This window comes from Schistocerca gregaria, chromosome 1, assembly GCF_023897955.1.
Source record: "Schistocerca gregaria isolate iqSchGreg1 chromosome 1, iqSchGreg1.2, whole genome shotgun sequence".
In the NCBI taxonomy this organism is placed as follows: Eukaryota; Metazoa; Arthropoda; class Insecta; order Orthoptera; family Acrididae; genus Schistocerca; species Schistocerca gregaria.
In genome coordinates, this window is record NC_064920.1 from 351,679,964 (window position 1) to 351,698,116 (window position 18,153).

General features: G+C 45.9%; 1 protein-coding gene and 1 non-coding gene across 5 annotated transcripts in view; one reads left to right on the forward strand and one right to left on the reverse strand.

The window, feature by feature from the left end:
- The window catches only part of LOC126345346 (uncharacterized), a 997,319-nt gene that overhangs the window by 536,126 nt on the left and 443,040 nt on the right, over positions 1 to 18,153 (forward strand). The gene's annotated exons all lie outside the window — the stretch shown is intronic.
- On the reverse strand, positions 14,972 to 15,046 carry Trnas-cga (transfer RNA serine (anticodon CGA)). The gene has a single exon. It is a non-coding gene; the product is annotated as a tRNA-Ser (tRNA).

Consider the following 18,153-nt stretch of genomic DNA (forward strand, 5'->3'; position numbering starts at 1 on the left):
TATGTTTTAGTAATACGAGAAATATTAAAGAACTGTCTGAGAATTTCAGAAAGCAAATTCGTCGTATAGATTTAAATTCAAACGTGTGATGAACATCTATCTCTATTGAATCGTCTTACTAGACGTGGTAAATATAATTACGTCTCCGGTGTAGATTGTGAAACGACTGTTATGATTTATCTAAAAGACTGAAACCACAGAACAGATCGAAACTGTGCCGATCGCATTCTTCGGCGTTTAAGTAACGGGTAAAGAGATGAAGGTTTGAGCATTTGGAATTTGTCCTTGGACGTGTGCCGTAATTTCTTCGTGACTTACCTCCCTGTATACCGTGTTACGTACAACGAGCTCTGATACCTATTTCACATTCAGTTACGTAGTTTTAATGTGCCTGTTCTGGTATTGCATAACAAGCACGGTGCCAGCGTTGTTGCAACTGTGATTACAGCGTTGCAGGTGACTTCAATGCACGTGTAGAAGGGAAACTCCTAGCTTTCTTGTCATTTTTCTTGTGTTTAGAATCGATTCTCTACGTTTGTTTACCTTTTGCAAATTCCCTCAGCCAGGCATGTTTGAAACACTGTATAATTCTGAATACTCCATGTTAGAGCGTGTCGCCTTTGACATTTTGTAGATGCGTTTTCTCTCACATCAATGCGAAACCAAATCGCAGCGTACTCATGTTCTTCTGCAAAAACTTGTTTTCCTGCCAGCTCATCCTGAAAATTTGTTGTTTGCTCCATTTTTGCCATCCTGCTATACATATCACTTCATACCTTTCAAGTTTTTAGTGTTTTACCATCCGTATTTTACTTTTAAAATCTGGCCTAGATAAGCGTCTGCACGAGTTGTTGGTATAAATGCGTCAGTGGCATTTGATATACTGCTTATGTTTGTGCATCTATGTTGCTAGCGTTACTATGATAAACATTTTCCACGCAGTTTATGTAGATACTTTATTAAAGATATACCATGGGTTAATTCATTCACATTTATCGTACTGCATAACAATATCGAGTGGAGCAGCAAATGTACATACAAACAGAATGCTCAAACCGGAAAAAATCATATACAGGGTGAGTCACCTAACGTTACCGCTGGATATATTTCACAAACCACATCACTGACGAATAGATTCCACAGACCGAACGTGAGGAGAGGGGCTAGTGTAATTGGTTACTACAAACCATAAAAAATGCACGGAAGTATGTTTTTTAACACAAACCTACGTTTTTTTTTAAAATGGAACCCCGTTAATCTTGTTAGCACATCTGAACATATAAACAAACACGTGATCAGTGCCGTTTGTTGCATTGTAAAATGTTAATTACATCCGGAGATACTGTAACCTAAAGTTGACGCTTGAAACATTGTCCTCACTCCATTGCGGGGGCCCAAACAGCTGCAACATACATCGCGTTTCTGCAGAATGATCTGCCAAAGTTGCTCGAAAATGTCCCACTGGAAACGCGTCGACGTATGTGGTATCAGCATGATGGTGCACCTGCACATTCCGCAATTAACACTAGGCTGACACTTGACAGGATGTTCGACGAGCGTTTCTTAGGACGTGGAGGACGCATAAATTGGCCAGTCCGTTCTCCTGATCTTACATCTTTGGACTTCTTTCTGTGGGGTACGTTAAAGGATAATGTGTACCGTGATGTGCCTACAACCCCAGAGGATATGAAACAACGTATTGTAGCAGCCTGCGGCGACATTACACCAGATGTACTGCGGCGTGTACGACATTCATTACGCCAGAGATTGCAATTGTGTGCAGCAAATGATGGCCACCACATTGAACATCTATTGGACTGACATGTCGGGACACACTCTATTCCACTCCGTAATTGAAAACGGAAACCACGTGTGTACGTGTACCTCAGCCCTCATGGTAATGTACATGTGCGTCAGCGGAAAAGACCAATAAAAAGGTGTTAGCATGTGGACGTAATGTGCTCTTCCAGTCTTTTCTGTACCTAAGGACCATCACCGTTCCCTTTGGATCCCTACGTAAATCGGTGCTCTCCGATACACACGATCGAACAGTGGAGGAGTGGTACTCAAGCGTCAACTTTAGGTTACAATATCTCCGGATGTAATTAACATTTTACAATGCAACAAACGGCACTGATCACGTATTTGTTTATATGTTCAGATGTGCTAACAAGACTAACGGGGTTCCATTTTTTAAAAAAACGTAGGTTTGTGTTAAAAAACATACTTCCGTGCATTTTTTTATGGTTTGTAGTAACCAATTACACTAGCCCCTCTCCTCACGTTCGGTCTGTGGAATCGATTCGTCAGTGTTTGATGTGGTTTACGAAATATATCCAGTGGTAATCTTAGGTGACTCACCCTGTATATTGAAAGCGTATTACCAAGAGATTCCCGTAAAATTACATCAAAAAATTCAAAACTTTGGCAGTTACCTCTATATATGTATATGAAAATATCACGTATCTCAGATTAAATCGTGTATCGATGCTGAACAGAGGAATGTACAATTACCGTACTAGAGTCAAAGACGATTATCACATCAACAGCACCCGACTACACTGACTAACAAAGATCCTGTTATAGCTGCTTGCTTATTGTGGAACAGAATACCAGACAGTTTAATAAATGTAAAAGCACTGCCACTCTTGAAAACAAAATTAGGAGATAACTTGAAAAAGGCATGTTTGAACATTGTTAAAGAATATACAGAGACTAGTCCAAACTAACTCGAAAGAAATTGTACTGCTACGACAGTATCCTGAGAAATATGCTACATACACGAGTACTGTGTCAGTGAAAAGCGCACAAGGCATTGTTTAACACTGTTTAATGTGTGATCAACTCCCAAGCTTTGTAGCAGAAAGTGAAAAAGGGTACCTATATATAGTAAATTACATTAAAAATAAAATTTTGTTTTCTCTACTCTTCCATTTGTTGTTTATACATCCATGTATAAGTATGTCTGTCGCAAAACAGTGTAAATGCACAAACTGTAGTTTACCGGGTAACCGTAAACTGTAAATATACACTGACGTATTCATTATCGCTCTAATCAGCGATCAGAGGATAAATGAACAAAAGAATAAATAGACGTACAATTTTTGTTACGATATTTCCTATAGGGTTAGGTCTACAGGAAGTCAGTGTATGTAGCCGTAGCAGAAAGGAAAGACTAACTAATTGGTAAGATACTAACTGGCTGTCGTAGTGTACGACAGACAGCATTAATATGTGAGAGAGAGAGAGCGACGAAATATTGTGTCGCTATAGTGAGAGCATTGAGACACGGTCGTCACTTCGAACAGTTGCTGTGAGACTGTGTTTATGCTATAAAATGCCCGTCGTTTATGTCAATAAAAAAATTAACAACTTTTTTTGACCGTTAATCTGGAAGTACTCCGTTTAGGATCATTTGCCATTTGTACAATTTTGACCCCAGTGATTATAACATTACGTAATTTTAACCCTAAAGGCTGGGAAACGTTGTATACTTTTTTACCCGCACCGATCGAATTTTTATGGCATATTTTTTCTGCTTATGTGATTCAACACGATTTCCACTGCATATTTCATTTACTCGTTTTGCATATCTGCGCTCTTAATTTCTTCTAAATTTCTACCAGGGTAGTAACATTGTGCCGGAGGCTTATCGTATGTATTTTGTCTCGTGGCACTATTCTTTCTGTTATGAAATTCCACTGCTTGTTCTTTTTTTAATTTTTGATGAATGAAATGTAGACGTTATGCCTAGTAGTTGTATGCCTCTTCGACACAAAATCCAAAACGTCAGTACATCAGTGAGTTCGAACGATCCCTGATCCGTCATATAGTGACTTGTCGGCTCACGTCGAATACTCTCTGCTGCGTGTATAGAAGCAGTGGTTTGCGTGTTAGAACTAGCGGAACAACAATTAGAATGAAATAAACCGCCAGAGAACCGCCATGCAATTGTCCTTGTACCTGACAGAGCCGGAAGGTGGAAATTATCAGGCTGCCGTTTCGAAATTGTGGCACCATGAGTATGTGGCGTCTAGCGATTTGTAACACAGGCTGTAAAGCGGAATCCCTCTTGTCTGTTCATTCAACGAGTATAAACCGTTGGTAGGGGGTCTAGCAGACGGAAGGAACCATTTGCCTTAAGGTATTTAGGGAGACCGTCGTGAAACTAAATATTGAGGACTGGATGAGAATTGGAACCGACATCTTCTCTAAAGCTTGTCACTGTTTTAGCGCTGCACAACCTTGCTCTGTAAACACACACGAACCCGCATATGACAGACTCGGCTTTTGGTAGACGTAGAGCAACTTCTTAAGACTCAAAAATTCTCCAAGGTCGTCTTTTTATCCTCAGATCGCGTCCTTACAAACTTGTGCAATTACATTTTTATCAAGAAAAGCTAATATTTATAACTTTTTTGCGAAGAGGTACATGAAATTGGTTCTGTAGCAGCTGTAGTATTTCTTAAATCTACACCTATATGTACATAAGAATTCCGGAAGCTACCAAACTCTGTATTGCGGAGGGTACCCTGTACTGCTGCTAGTCATTCCATTTTCCATTCAACTCGCAAATAGAGCGAGGGAAAGACCACTGTCTATATCCAGAACGAGATTTTCACTGTACAGCGGAGTGTGCGCTGATATGAAACTTCCTGACAGATTAAAACTGTGTGTCGGACTGAGTCTCGAACCCGGGACCTCGACCAGGAAGTTTCATATCAGCGCACATTCCGCTGCAGAGTGAAAATCTCATTCCTTAAACATCTCCTAGGCTGTGGCTAAGCCATGTCTCCGCAATATCCTTTCTTTCAGGAGTGCTAGTCCTGCATGGTCCGCAGGAGAGCTTCTGTAAAGTTTGGAAGATAGGAGACGAGGTACTGGCGGAAGTAAAGATGTGAGGACGGGACTTGAGCCGTGCTTGGGGAGCTCAGTTGGTAGAGCACTTGCCCGCAGAAGGCAAAGGTCCCGAGTTCGAGTCTCGGTCAGGCACACAGTTTAATCTGCCAGGAGGTTTCACTGTCTATATGTTTCTGTGCAAGCCCTAATTTCTCATATCTTGCCTTCACGGTCCTTATGCTATATGAATGCTGACGGCAGTCCGTCGCAAACCCGGCTCTCTAAACTTCTCGCAAACACCGAAAAGAACGTCTACTTCCCCTCCAGGAATTCCAATTTAAGTTCATTTCCGTATTATCTACACACTGAATGAAACTAACTGTAATAAATGTAGCAGCTCGCCTCTGACCTGCTCCGTTGTCTTCTTTTAATCCTACGTAGCGCAGTCTCCAAATACACAAACAATATTCAGGAATGGGTCACATAGGAGTTCCGTACGCTATCTCTTTTGTAGATGAGCTACGCTTTCTTAGAATTCTCCCCAACAAACTGAAGTCAACCATTCGCTCTTTCTATTGCCGACCTCACGTGCTCATTCCATTTCATGTCTTTCTGCAACATTACGTTTAGACAATAATAATAATAATAATAACGTCGTGTGACGAGGGCCTCCCGTCGGGTAGACCGTTCGCCTGGCGCAAGTCTTTCGATTTGACGCCACTTCGGCGACGTGCGCGTCGATGGGAATTAAATGACGATGATTAGGACAATACAACACCTAGTCCCTGAGCGGAGAAAATCTCCGAACCAGCCAGGAATCGACCCCGGGCCCTTTGGATTGACATTCTGTCGCGCTGACGACTCAGCGGAGCGGGGGCGGACGTTTAGACAATGAGTCGACTTGATTGTTTCAAACAGGACACCACTATTACTGTGTTCGAAAATTATGGGCCTTTTTTACTTTTCACATTCATTATTTACAATTTTACACATATAGAGCCAGCTGCTATTCATAACACGAAAGTGGTCCTGTATCAACCTACAGTACCTTATACGCGACATGATCACATACACTACAGCGTCATTAGCAAACAGTCGTAGTTTGCTGCTAATACTAACCACAAAATTGGCTGTAGTATACACTCCTGGAAATTGAAATAAGAACACCGTGAATTCATTGTCCCAGGAAGGGGAAACTTTATTGACACATTCCTGGGGTCAGATACATCACATGATCACACTGACAGAACCACAGGCACATAGACACAGGCAACAGAGCATGCACAATGTCGGCACTAGTACAGTGTATATCCACCTTTCGTAGCAATGCAGGCTTCTATTCTCCCATGGAGACGATCGTAGAGATGCTGGATGTAGTCCTGTGGAACGGCTTGCTATGCCATTTCCACCTGGCGCCTCAGTTGGACAAGCGTTCGTGTTGGACGTGCAGACCGCGTGAGACGACGCTTCATCCAGTCCCAAACATGCTCATTGGGGGACAGATCCGGAGATCTTGCTGGCCAGGGTAGTTGACTTACACCTTCTAGAGCACGTTGGGTGGCACGGGATACATGCGGACGTGCATTGTCCTGTTGGAACAGCAAGTTCCCTTGTCGGTCTAGGAATGGTAGAACGATGGGTTAGATGACGGTTTGGATGTACCGTGCACTATTCAGTGTCCCCTCGACGATCACCAGAGGTGTACGGCCAGTGTAGGAGATCGCTCCCCACACCATGATGCCGGGTGTTGGCCCTGTGTGCCTCGGTCGTATGCAGTCCTGATTGTGGCGCTCACCTGCACGGCGCCAAACACGCATACGACCATCATTGGCACCAAGGCAGAAGCGACTCTCATCGCTGAAGACTACACGTCTCCATTCATCCCTCCATTCACGCCTGTCGCGACACCACTGGAGGCGGGCTGCACGATGTTGGGGCGTGAGCGGAAGACGGCCTAACGGTGTGCGGGACCGTAGCCCAGCTTCATGGAGACGGTTGCGAATGGTCCTCGCCGGTACCCCAGGAGCAACAGTGTCCCTAATCTGCTGGGAAGTGGCGGTGCGGTCCCCTACGGCACTGCGTAGGATCCTACGGTCTTGGCGTGCATCCGTGCGTCGCTGCGGTCCGGTCCCAGGTCGACGGGCACGTGCACCTTCCGCCGACCACTGGCGACAACATCGATGTACTGTGGAGACCTCACACCCCACGTGTTGAGCAATTCGGCGGTACGTCCACCCGGCCTCCCGCATACCCACTACACGCCCTCGCTCAAAGTCCGTCAACTGCACATACGGTTCACGTCCACGCTGTAGCGGCATGCTACCAGTGTTAAAGACTGCGATGGAGCTCCGTATGCCACGGCAAACTGGCTGACACTGACGGCGGCGGTGCACAAATGCTGCGCAGCTAGCGCCATTCGACGGCCAACACCGCGGTTCCTGGTGTGTCCGCTGTGCCGTGCGTGTGATCATTGCTTGTACAGCCCTCTCGCAGTGTCCGGAGCAAGTATGGTGGGTCTGACACACCGGTGTCAATGTGTTCTTTTTTCCATTTCCAGGAGTGTATGTGGTGCAAAACTCTCGGAGCAGCCCCTACGGTCAGGAGGTGGGCGGGTGGTGTGTACAGATGCGTGGGGAGGACGGGCGAGCTTTTGTCTCGTCACGGCAGGTAATTGTGAGGACGCTGCGCCGGTGTCTCGGCGGGTCGGCTCCTTTGTGCAGTACCGGTGCCGGCTCTGGCTGGTGGAGATGAAGGATGATGCTCCGGCTCGCCGCGGGCAATTACTCCGAAACAAAGACGGCGCTCGTGCGCCGCGCTGCGGCACGGTGCGTATTACTGGCGCACGCATTGCGTAACGGGGCTCCGCCGACTGTGACTGAAGACCGTGGCCGAGTCCCGGGGCGCTGCTAACTGTGTGGGCTTCTCTCTGCCCGCATGTTTCGAGGCAAGCAACGATCTGAAATAACACAGCGCAGCTAAACAAACAAACACCATGCCAACTCACCCACCAGGGCACAGCAACAGAATCCCACATAACTTTCTGTGTAAGGTCTTAACGCAAGTCGTTGTTTAATTCCTCTCCAGGTGAGCGAATTATATGTGAGGTATACAGTTTCTCTTGGTTCGCTTGGACACTTGTAAAATTTGCTACGATATTCTATATTTACATTTGTACTACGCAAACAACCTTATGGTTTGTGGTGGAGGCGACTTTTATTCTAGTGCATTTTATTTTAATAGTGCGTGTGTTCCCCGACGGCAATTTCTGATGCAAGGTAGTTTAGTGTGATAATTACAGCAGTAGCATTCACAGGAATGCGCGACCATTGAGCTGTAGGCATCCAGCACATCATCGATCAGTGATTGTGAGGTCCGTTCTAAGATATCCGACATGTCAGCAATGTTACCAGCAGCTATGGCAGTTATATCGACGAGGTGTTATTCTATTTCCAGAAAGGCTTCACACACGACCTGTTTCATATGCCGCCAGATGAAGACATCCACGCGCTTGAGGTCAAGTGACTTTGGTGGCAAGGACACAGAGCCCCGTAGGCCGATCCATCAATTTCGGAAGGTGGCTCTCAGATGCTAAAATGAGTTGGTGCCCCATCGTGCTGAAGTTCATCCTTTGTCGAACATTCAGAGGTAGATCCTCCAGCAAAGAATGTCCCACAAAGGTGCGAAATCTCCGTCCGTTGAGGCAGAATGGAAAAATGTATGGCCCAATCGACCAAGTGCGAGAATGCTGGCCCAACAATTAACACCTAATCCCAGTTGATGATCACGAGATCAAATACCTCGTGAATTCACATGTGCCTAAACATGCGAATTGCAGTTATCTGAACGTTAGTATACATTTCCAGTCACCAAAAACGACACAACACATTCCGTCAGCACCAATAATAATTTGCTCCCTAACATTAGAAGTCGATTCCAGACACAATATGTTGCTTGCCGAAAAACACAACGGCGGAAAAAATAATTAATGTAAAGTAATGGAATTTCGGGAATACATTTGTCTGGATAACATGTTATTAATATTCCAAGCGCGAGATAACCTATTGCAAATGTGAAATGCTGGTACATTAATTACCAGTGTAACCGTTCGAATGTTAAATGCAAGCATATAAACGTGCATGCATTTTATTCTGTAGGCCTCGGATATCAGTTTGTTGAACGGAGCTCCATGCCAGCTGCACTTGGTCGGCCAATACAGAGGCGGTTAAAGTTGCGTGTGGATGACGCTGGAGTTGTCGTCCGATGACGTCACGTATGTGGTCATTGGAGGCAGGTCTGGTGATCGAGTAGGCCAAGGCACCATGTCGGCACTCTGGAGAACATGTTGGGTTGCAACAGAGGTTTGTAGGCGACCGTTATCTAGTTGGAAAACACCCCCTGGAATGCCGTTCTCGAATGGCGGAAGAACAGGTCGAACCACCATATTGACGTACAGTTTGGAAGTCTAGATGTGTGGGATAATCAGAAGAGCGCATCTGCTGTCATACGAAATCGCACGCCAGACCATAATTTGAGGTGTAGGTCCAGTGTGTGTAGCACGCAGACAGGCTGGTCGCTTGCCCTCAACTGGCATCCTTCTAACCAACACACGACCATCACTGGCACCGAGGCAGAGCCAGTTTTCGTCACAAAATGCAACATACCTCCATTCTGCCCTTTAATGAGCTCTCTCTTGACACCACTGAAGGCGCAAACGCCAGTGGTTTGGGGTCAGTGGAATGCACGCTACAGGGCGTCTGGCTCGCAGTTGTCCTTGAAGTAACCGATTTGAAAAAAATATCGTCGTGTCCCCATGGCGCCAACTGCTGCTCAAATTGGTGTTGCAGACGCGGTGCTATGTGCCAGAGCCATAAGCCAAACACAGTGGTCTTCCTTCCCGGTAATGCCACCTGATCGTCCGAAGCCCAGTCATCTTGCGACCGCATATTCTTGTAACCACCGCTGCCAGCCGTAATGTACAGTGGCTAAATTCCTGCCGAGTCTTTCTGGAATATCGCAGAAGGAGCATCCAGCTTCTCGTAGCCCCACTACACGACCTCGTTGAATCTCAGGGAGGTGCTGATAATGGCGTCTCTGTCGCCTTAAAAACATTCCTACCATCAACTCAGCACGTCCAATCGCAAACGTAACTAACGCTTACGACGGTTATAACGCCGCATAGGCCGCTACCAACGCCACTCTTATGCGAGTGGTGCGAAATTTGAATTAATATCATCTTTCAGCTGTAGAAACGTGCCTACCAACTTTTGTTTCAATCGCACAACTCCTCATTAGTGTTGCTACTTTTTCAGTCGATGTGTATTTGTTTTGATGTTTTCTCCTCCCTGTATTAATTTGAACGAAATGTTTCGGTGCACCCGGTATTGTATCCTCCTACGCATTGTTGTTGCTGTGGTCAGTGGGATCGAATCGAGACGGCATTCCGGGACGTGCCCTCACGCAATGTGCGGAGGGTGGCGTGTGCTACGTGACGTCGAGCCAGCTGTGGACACCTGATTCTGGCGTTAATTACGCAAGGCTCAGCGGTCCATCTGTGTTGTTGTTCTCGTCTTCAGTCCTGCGACTGGTTTGATGCAGCTCTCCATGCTACTCTATCCAGTGCAAGCTTCTTCATCCCCCAGTACCTACTGCAGCCTACAACCTTCTGAATCTGCTTAGTGTATTCACCTCTTGGTCTCCCTCTACGATTTTTACTCTCCATGCTCCCCTCCAATGCTAAATTTGTGATCCCTTGGTGCCTAAGAACATGTCCTACCAACCGGTTCCTTCTTCTTTTCAAGTTGTACCACAAGCTCCTCTTCTCCCCAATTCTATTCAATGCCTCCTCATTAGTTATGTGATCTACCCATCTAATCTTCAGCATTCTTCTGTAGCACCACATTTCGAAAGCTTCTATTCTCCTCTTGTCTAAACTGTTTATCGTCCATGATTCACTTCCATACAAGGCTACACTCCATACAAATACTTTCAGAAACCACTTCCTGACAAATTAATACCCGATGTTAACAAATTTCTCGTCTTCAGAAACGCTTTCCTTGCCATTGCCAGCCTACATTTTATATCCTCTCTACTTCGACCATCATCAGTTGTTTTCCTCCCCAAATAGCAAAACTTCTTCACTACTTTAAGTGTCTCATTTCCTAATCTAATTCCCTCAGCATCACCCGACTTCATTCGACTACATTCCATTATCCTCGTTTTGCTTTTGTTGATGTTCATCTTATACCCTCCTTTCAAGACACTGTCCATTCCGTTCAACTGCTCTTCCAAGTCCCTTGCTGTCTATGACAGAATTACAATGTCATCGGCAAACCTCAAAATTTTTATTTCTTCTCCATGGATTTTAATACCTACTCCGAATTTTTCTTTTGTTTCCTTTAGTGCTTGCTCAATATACAGATTGAATAACATCGAGGAGAGGCAACAACCCTGTCTCACTCCTTTCCCAACCACTGCTTCCCTTTCATGCCCCTCGACTCTTATGACTGCCATCTGGTTTCTGTACAAATTCTAAATAGCCATTCGCTCCCCGTATTTTACCCCTGCCACCTTCAGAATTTGAAAGAGATTTTTCCAGTCAACATTGTCAAAAGCTTTCTCTAAGTTTACAAATGCTAGAAATGTAGGTTTGCCTTTCCTTAATCTATCTTCTAAGATAAGTCGTAAGGTCAGTATTGCCTCACATGTTCCAACATTTCTACGGAATCCAAACTGATCTTCCCCGAGGTCGGCTACTACCAGTTTTTCCACTCGTCTGTAAAGAATTAGCGTTAGTATTTTACAGCTGTCACTATCTCGAGAAAAGAACATGAATATAATGGAGAAGAGATTCCAGCTCAAACAAAGGTTTACCTACAATCGCGGACCATTTGCGACTTGCACAGGGGGCGAGTTAGGAGACAGCGGTGTGCAAATTACCCTCCGCCACACACCGTAATGTGGATTGCGCGGCATAGTTGTTGTTGTATATGTACAACTGTCAGGTAATTTCACTGCGTCGTACATTCCGTTCAAGAAAGAGAGATGTACTCTGAATCTACCGCTGTTGCTCTTCTAGTCATCTTCTCGACTGACATTCCGTGCGCTACAAACTCTCAGACGGGCGGGTATCGCTCGCTGCGTGGGAAGACACCACCTGCGGGAAGTGGTGCGTGGAGCGGCCGGCGGCAGCGCCGGCAGACACGGCACGAACTGTGGCCGCCCCGCTGATAGGCTGCCAGCTTTCCCAGTGCTTCTGCGACACAGCGCCACACCCCGCGCCCTGGGCTACCGGATTGTGGGGCAGGAGAGACGACGAGAGACGACGCCTCACCACATTTTATGGGATCATCAAAAACTCTGAATGTGAAATTGTCAGGTACGCCGCACTGTGTATCTTCGTGAGGCTGGGAGGAGTCAGATGGCGACGATGAAAGCTAGGGCGTTTCCTAGTATCGTTTTACCTCGCCCGTTTATTCTTGTAACTTTACAAGGCCGTTCAGCAAGGAGCGAGAAGTCACAACATTCACAACAGATACTACCAGTCCTTCTGTCGTTATTATGCCACTGGTGACATACATTATGGTACGTTTGTCCGACACACCAATATTTTACCGCCGCAGTTACAGTTGCAAGACAAACGTTGTTGAGGCATTTACTAGCTAATGAATTAAGCCTAACGCCTCACCGCGGTATTTCTCTGCATACAAATACAGAAGATTTTACTGCTGAGTGTAGCACTAAAACACAAAAATACTGTATGACGAGGTTTATTTTACCGTAGAAAGGCTGGCCGAAGGGGCCGAGCGGTTCTAGGCGTTTCAGTCTGGAACCGCGCGACCGTTACGGTGCCGTGTTCGGATCCTGCCTCGGGCATGGATGTGTGTGGTGTCTTTAGGTTAGTTAGGTTTAAGTACTTAAGTTCTAGGGGACTGATGACCTCAGAAGTTAAGTCCCATAGTGGTCAGAGCCATTTGAACCAATTTACCGTAGAAAAATAAGTCAGTCACAATAATAACTATGTTTTTTTCTCCAACTCTGTTGCAGTGTGCGTGCGTAGTCACGTGATTGAACCCAACTGCTATGATACATTTTCATGTGCGTTAGTGCGAAATGTGAAGTACGGAAGTAAGGCGGCTCTTCAACTAGTTAAGATGTGCATGTCTATCGTCTTGGTGAGCGTGATTACAGCGTAGTGTGTGTAGTGTTAGGAAGAGTATGGAAATGGAAGGAAAGAGAGGGTAAACCCATTACAGGTGTCTAGGGACTGCAGGGGGTGGGGCTGGATGGAGGGGGGGCGTAGGGATTCCATGTCCGGAATTGTAGCGCCTGAATGTAAAATAAAGTAGAAGATCGAATCACTTCAAATCTCGCGCTTCACGGAACGCACACAGTGGAGACAATCCCTTGGCATGGATAAGGTTGCGAGTACTCGTCGCTTGCTCATTCCACAAATTCTTTAAGCGGCTAGAAGTAGCACTATCATCCTTCCTTGAATTAATGCAATCATAAAAATTCGTAAACACAAAACCTCATGTGGGTATGATGGAATTTCAAACAGAAGTCGGAAAAGTTGAAACTTCCTGGCAGATTAAAACCGTGTGCCGGACCGAGACTCGAACTCGAGACGTTTGGCTTTCGCGGGCAAGTGCTCTACCATCTGAGCTACCCAAACACGACTCATGACTCGTCCTCACAGCTTCAGTTCTGCCAGTACCTCGTCTCCTACTTTCCAAACTTCACGAGGTACAACCTGTATACCCGCACGGTACCACTCCACTGGTCGACGTCGGAGCCAACGTCTCGCTACGTCAATGACCTCTCTATAATGCACGTTCTCCTTCCTGCGGCGTGCGTCCTTCTTGAGACGAAACAGATGGAAGTGGGAAGGTGCGACATCCGGGTGGCAAGGTAGATGAGGAAGAACGATACAATGAAGTTTTGTGACCCCTCTCCCTTACGCAGACTTTTGTGAGGCCTTGCGTTGTCCTGGAGAAGGAGAAGTTCGTTTGCATTTTTGAAGTCGTTTCTTCAGTTTCCTGAAGATAGTACAATACACTGAACCATCAAATGGAATAGCTCCTTCAGAGTCCCAGAAGAGCGTTGCCATGACTTTACCGGCTGAGGATGCGGCTCTCAACCATTTCTTCGCTGGAGAGCTGGTGTGGTGTCACTCCATGCATTGCTGTCTTGCTTCCATTTCGAAGTGATAATCACCTGTTTCGTCACCTGTGGCGATGTTCGACAAGAAGTTGTCACGACCAGGCTCGTAACGCACAAACAATTTTGCGCAGATGGTCCGTCGTTATTATTTATGATCTTCTGTGAGGCGGGGAACAATACAAAGGTCGTACGCTTTTGAGCGCCCCAATTGGTGGACGAGTGTGTAGGCACTACCAACAGAGGCGTCCAGTTGAGCTGCGAGGTGTTTGAATATGACTCGTCGATTACCTCGAATGAGAGTCTCTGCATTTTCACTCATTGCACGAGTTACAACTGAGTGTGGCCGCCGGCGCAGTGGCCGAGCGGTTCTAGGTGCTTCATTCCGGATCCGCGCGACTGATACGGTCTCAGGTTCGCATCCTGCCTCGGGCATGGATGTGTGTGATGTCCTTAGGTTAGTTAGGTTTAAGTAGTTCTATGTCTAGGGGACTGATAACCTCAGATGTTAAGTCCCATAGTGCTCAGAGCCATTTTTGAGTGCGGCCGGCCGGCACGCGAGAGATGGGACACGTTTGCGCGAGCTTCTTGCGATGATGACAATTGTCTTCCCCATCCACTCACCGCCCTTTTGTGCACTGCCAGGTCTCCGTAAATATTCTGTAAGCGCCTATGACTATCTGCAATTCTCTGGTTTTCTGCCAAAAGAAACTCAATGACAGCTCCCCGTTACAGACGCCATTGTGATGCTGCGTGTAGCGACACCACGTATCAGAACTTCATGAAACTATAGGGGCAGAAGCGGAAATATTCCACGTTGTCCCACAACAAATTCTGCATTTTTTCAACAGAAACTGACCAATAAAAAACATGTGCTGCATTAATTACTGAACGTCCCTCGTAGTCCTACCAGTCAATATACCTTCGTAGCCTGACTAATATTCTCTTATGAAATTTCCTGGCTGATGAAAACTGTGTGCCGGACCGAGATTCGAACTCGGGACCTTTGCCTTTCGCGGGCAAGTGCTCTACCAACTGAGCTACCCAAGCACGACTCACGCCCCGTCCTCACAGCTTCACTTCTGCCCCCAGGCTGTGGCTAAGCCATGTCTCCGCAATATCATTTCTTTCAGGAGTGCTGGTTCTGCAAGGTTCGCAGGAGAGCTTCTACAAAGTTTGGAAGGTAGGAGACGAAGTACTGGCAGAAGTGAAGCTGTGAGGACGGGGAGTGAGTCGTGGTTGGGTAGCTCAGTTGGTAGAGCACTTGCCCGCGAAAGGAAAAGGTCCCGAGTTCGAGTCTCCGTCCGGCACACAGTTTTAATCTGCCAAGAAGTTTCATATCAGCGCACACTCCGCTGTAGAGTGAAAATCTCATTCTGGAATATTCTCTTATTTTGCGCGAGTAACTCACAGTTTACTGTGTGTTACAACCTGTGGTCTGTACATAAAACCGGGTCTTTGCCTACAGCCTGAGCCAGCGTGCCTGTTTAGTAACTCGTTCGTTGAGCAGAAAACGTAATATATTCACAGACGTGTCTTTTAACAGGCCAAGAAGCAAAAGTAGCACACTGCCTTGCCTGCTCTCTGAAGACGTGTGGGAGAGACCGTGGAAAGGAAATCAATTTTTACGGCCCGTTCAGCGGCGTCTCGGTGCGGCTAGTCACGTATTCCCGTCCGTCGCCCTCTGTCTCCCCACGTGTACATGCTGGTGCGTGTGTGTGGAAGACAGAGAGGCGAGTGGGCGTGTCCCGCCGGGCCCGTCTCGCTGTAGAACAATGGCCGAGCGGCCGCGGGCGGCTGGCCCTGCCCATTGCCGGCGGGCATTAGCGATGCGTGCTACGCGCCTGCGCGGAAAATCAACCCGCCTTCCGCAGCGAACACGCCCCCGCACGTGTCGCCGAGGTACTTCCTGGCTGAAGCAGGCGTTCTCTATACGTCGTCCTCAGAGACTTAACTGTTTTTCAAGAGATTGGGCTTCCTGTCACATGCGGGCCTCACTGCTGTATAATGTATGTTGCCTGTAACTGTCGTTTCTAAGCCTTAAAGAACGTGTTCTGAGTTAGTTTCCGATCCGGAGTTTAGTTAGAGGGTTCGGGTGAATATTACATAAGCACACTGGACAAACATCGTCATTCACAGGAAACATCAAGCTAATGCCGTCTAACACCGCTGCTCACCTTGATATTGTCATTGTTGTTGTTGTCTTCAGTCCGAAGATGGGTTCCATGCAGCACTCCATGCTACTCTATCCCGTGGAAGCATTTTTATCTCCAAATAACAGCTGAAAACCATATTCATTTGCAGTTGCTTGACGCACTCGTGTCTTAGTCTCTCTTCTGTTAACCAATGTCTTTTTTTAGTTTAGTTTCTTTTCTCCCCAATTCCATTCTGTACCTCTTCATTAGTTACACAACCTACCCAACTTATATTTGGAACTCATCTGTAGAACCACATTTCAAAAGCTTCTGTTCTCTTCTTGTCTGAAGTGCTTACTGTCCACGTTTCACTTCCGTACAAGACTACACTCCGGACAAATGCCTTCAGAAGAGACTTTCTGACACTTAAATTTATATTCAATGTTAATAAATTTCGCTTCTTCAGAAACGCTTTTCTTGGCATATGTACTTTATATGTTCTCTACTCCGGCCATCATATGTCATTTTATAGTTCAAATAGGAAAACTCCTTTACTACTTTTAGAGTCTCATTTCCTAATCTAATTTCCTCAGCATCGCCAGATTTAATTCGACTATGTACCGTTATCTTTATTTTGCTGTTGTAAATGTTCATCTTACATCCTACTTTGGAGACACTTTCCATTCCGTTGAACAGCTTTTCCAAGTCTTGCGCAGTCTCTGATAGAATCAGAATGTCATCTGCAAAACTCAAACTTTTTATTTTTTCTCCCTGGACTTGAACTACCTTTCGAAATCTCCCTTGTTATCCTTCACATCTTGCTCAGTGCACAATTTTTATATTATTGGGGATAGGATACAACCTTGTATCACTCCTTTCTCAGTCATTGCTTCCTTTTCGTGCCCTTCGACTCTTAAAATCTTTCAGTGCTTTATCATATCTGCCATCCCATCTTCATCTTCTTCCTCTTCCCTTTGTATAACATTGCCTTCAAGTTCATTTCCCTTGTGCAGACTCTCTATAAAGGGTGTTAGACATGTAGGTACATGTATCGTGTTTATTGGTACCTTTAAATGCACCCATTCCGTGTAATGGTTGTTTTTCGTCTGCATCTGAAGGCCTTCCTATAAACACATCACATAATTTAATGCCTCATGTTTTCTGCACATTGTAATTGTGTCATGAAGTGGACTTCTCCTGTCAGTGTAGACTCGGTTCTGCATCCATGTATCCACTCTTCGATACTTGACCCGCTGCCCAGCGGAAAATAAACATTAATGTCTGGTTTGTGCCACATGTACGAGCGGATACTGACAAATGTAAAAACATACTACTCGTAACAGCTGTGATTATTATTCTGCAAATTACGTAAATACTGACATTGATCAATACACTGTGGTCAGTCATCAATAGAAATATCTGCACTTATACATTTCACCCTCTGTATATTCGTTCCACCTTTCACCTTTCGCTTCTATGCTTAGTACTTGTTTTCTATCTGAGCTCGTAATATTCATACAGCTGCTCGTCTTTTCTCTAAAGGCCAGGCCTCGACAATGGCTTCAATTCCGCGTGGAAGAGAGTCATCAAGTTTCTTTATGTATGCCGCATCCCGCTGAGGCCACTGATTGATTGTTATATTCCGTATAACTACCAAGTTTAGGGATGTTATTTGACACGTTTCGATCTTTATTCCAAAAGGCACAAAATTTTCTGTAGGATCGAGACCATCCGGCCGGGGTGGCCGAGCGGCTTTAGGCGCTACAGTCTGGAACCGCGCGACCGCTACGGTCGCAGTTTTGAATCCTGCCTCGGGCATGGATGTGTGTGATGTCCTTAGGTTAGTTAGGTTTAAGTAGTTCTAAGTTCTAGGGGACTGATGACCACAGATGTTAAGTCCCATAGTGCTCAGAGCCATTTGAACCATTTTTTAACTTGAATCATTGCGCCCATCACAGTACACAAAACGACGACAAAACAATACAGACCCACCTGTGGCCAGAACTGCACCCACTAAACACTG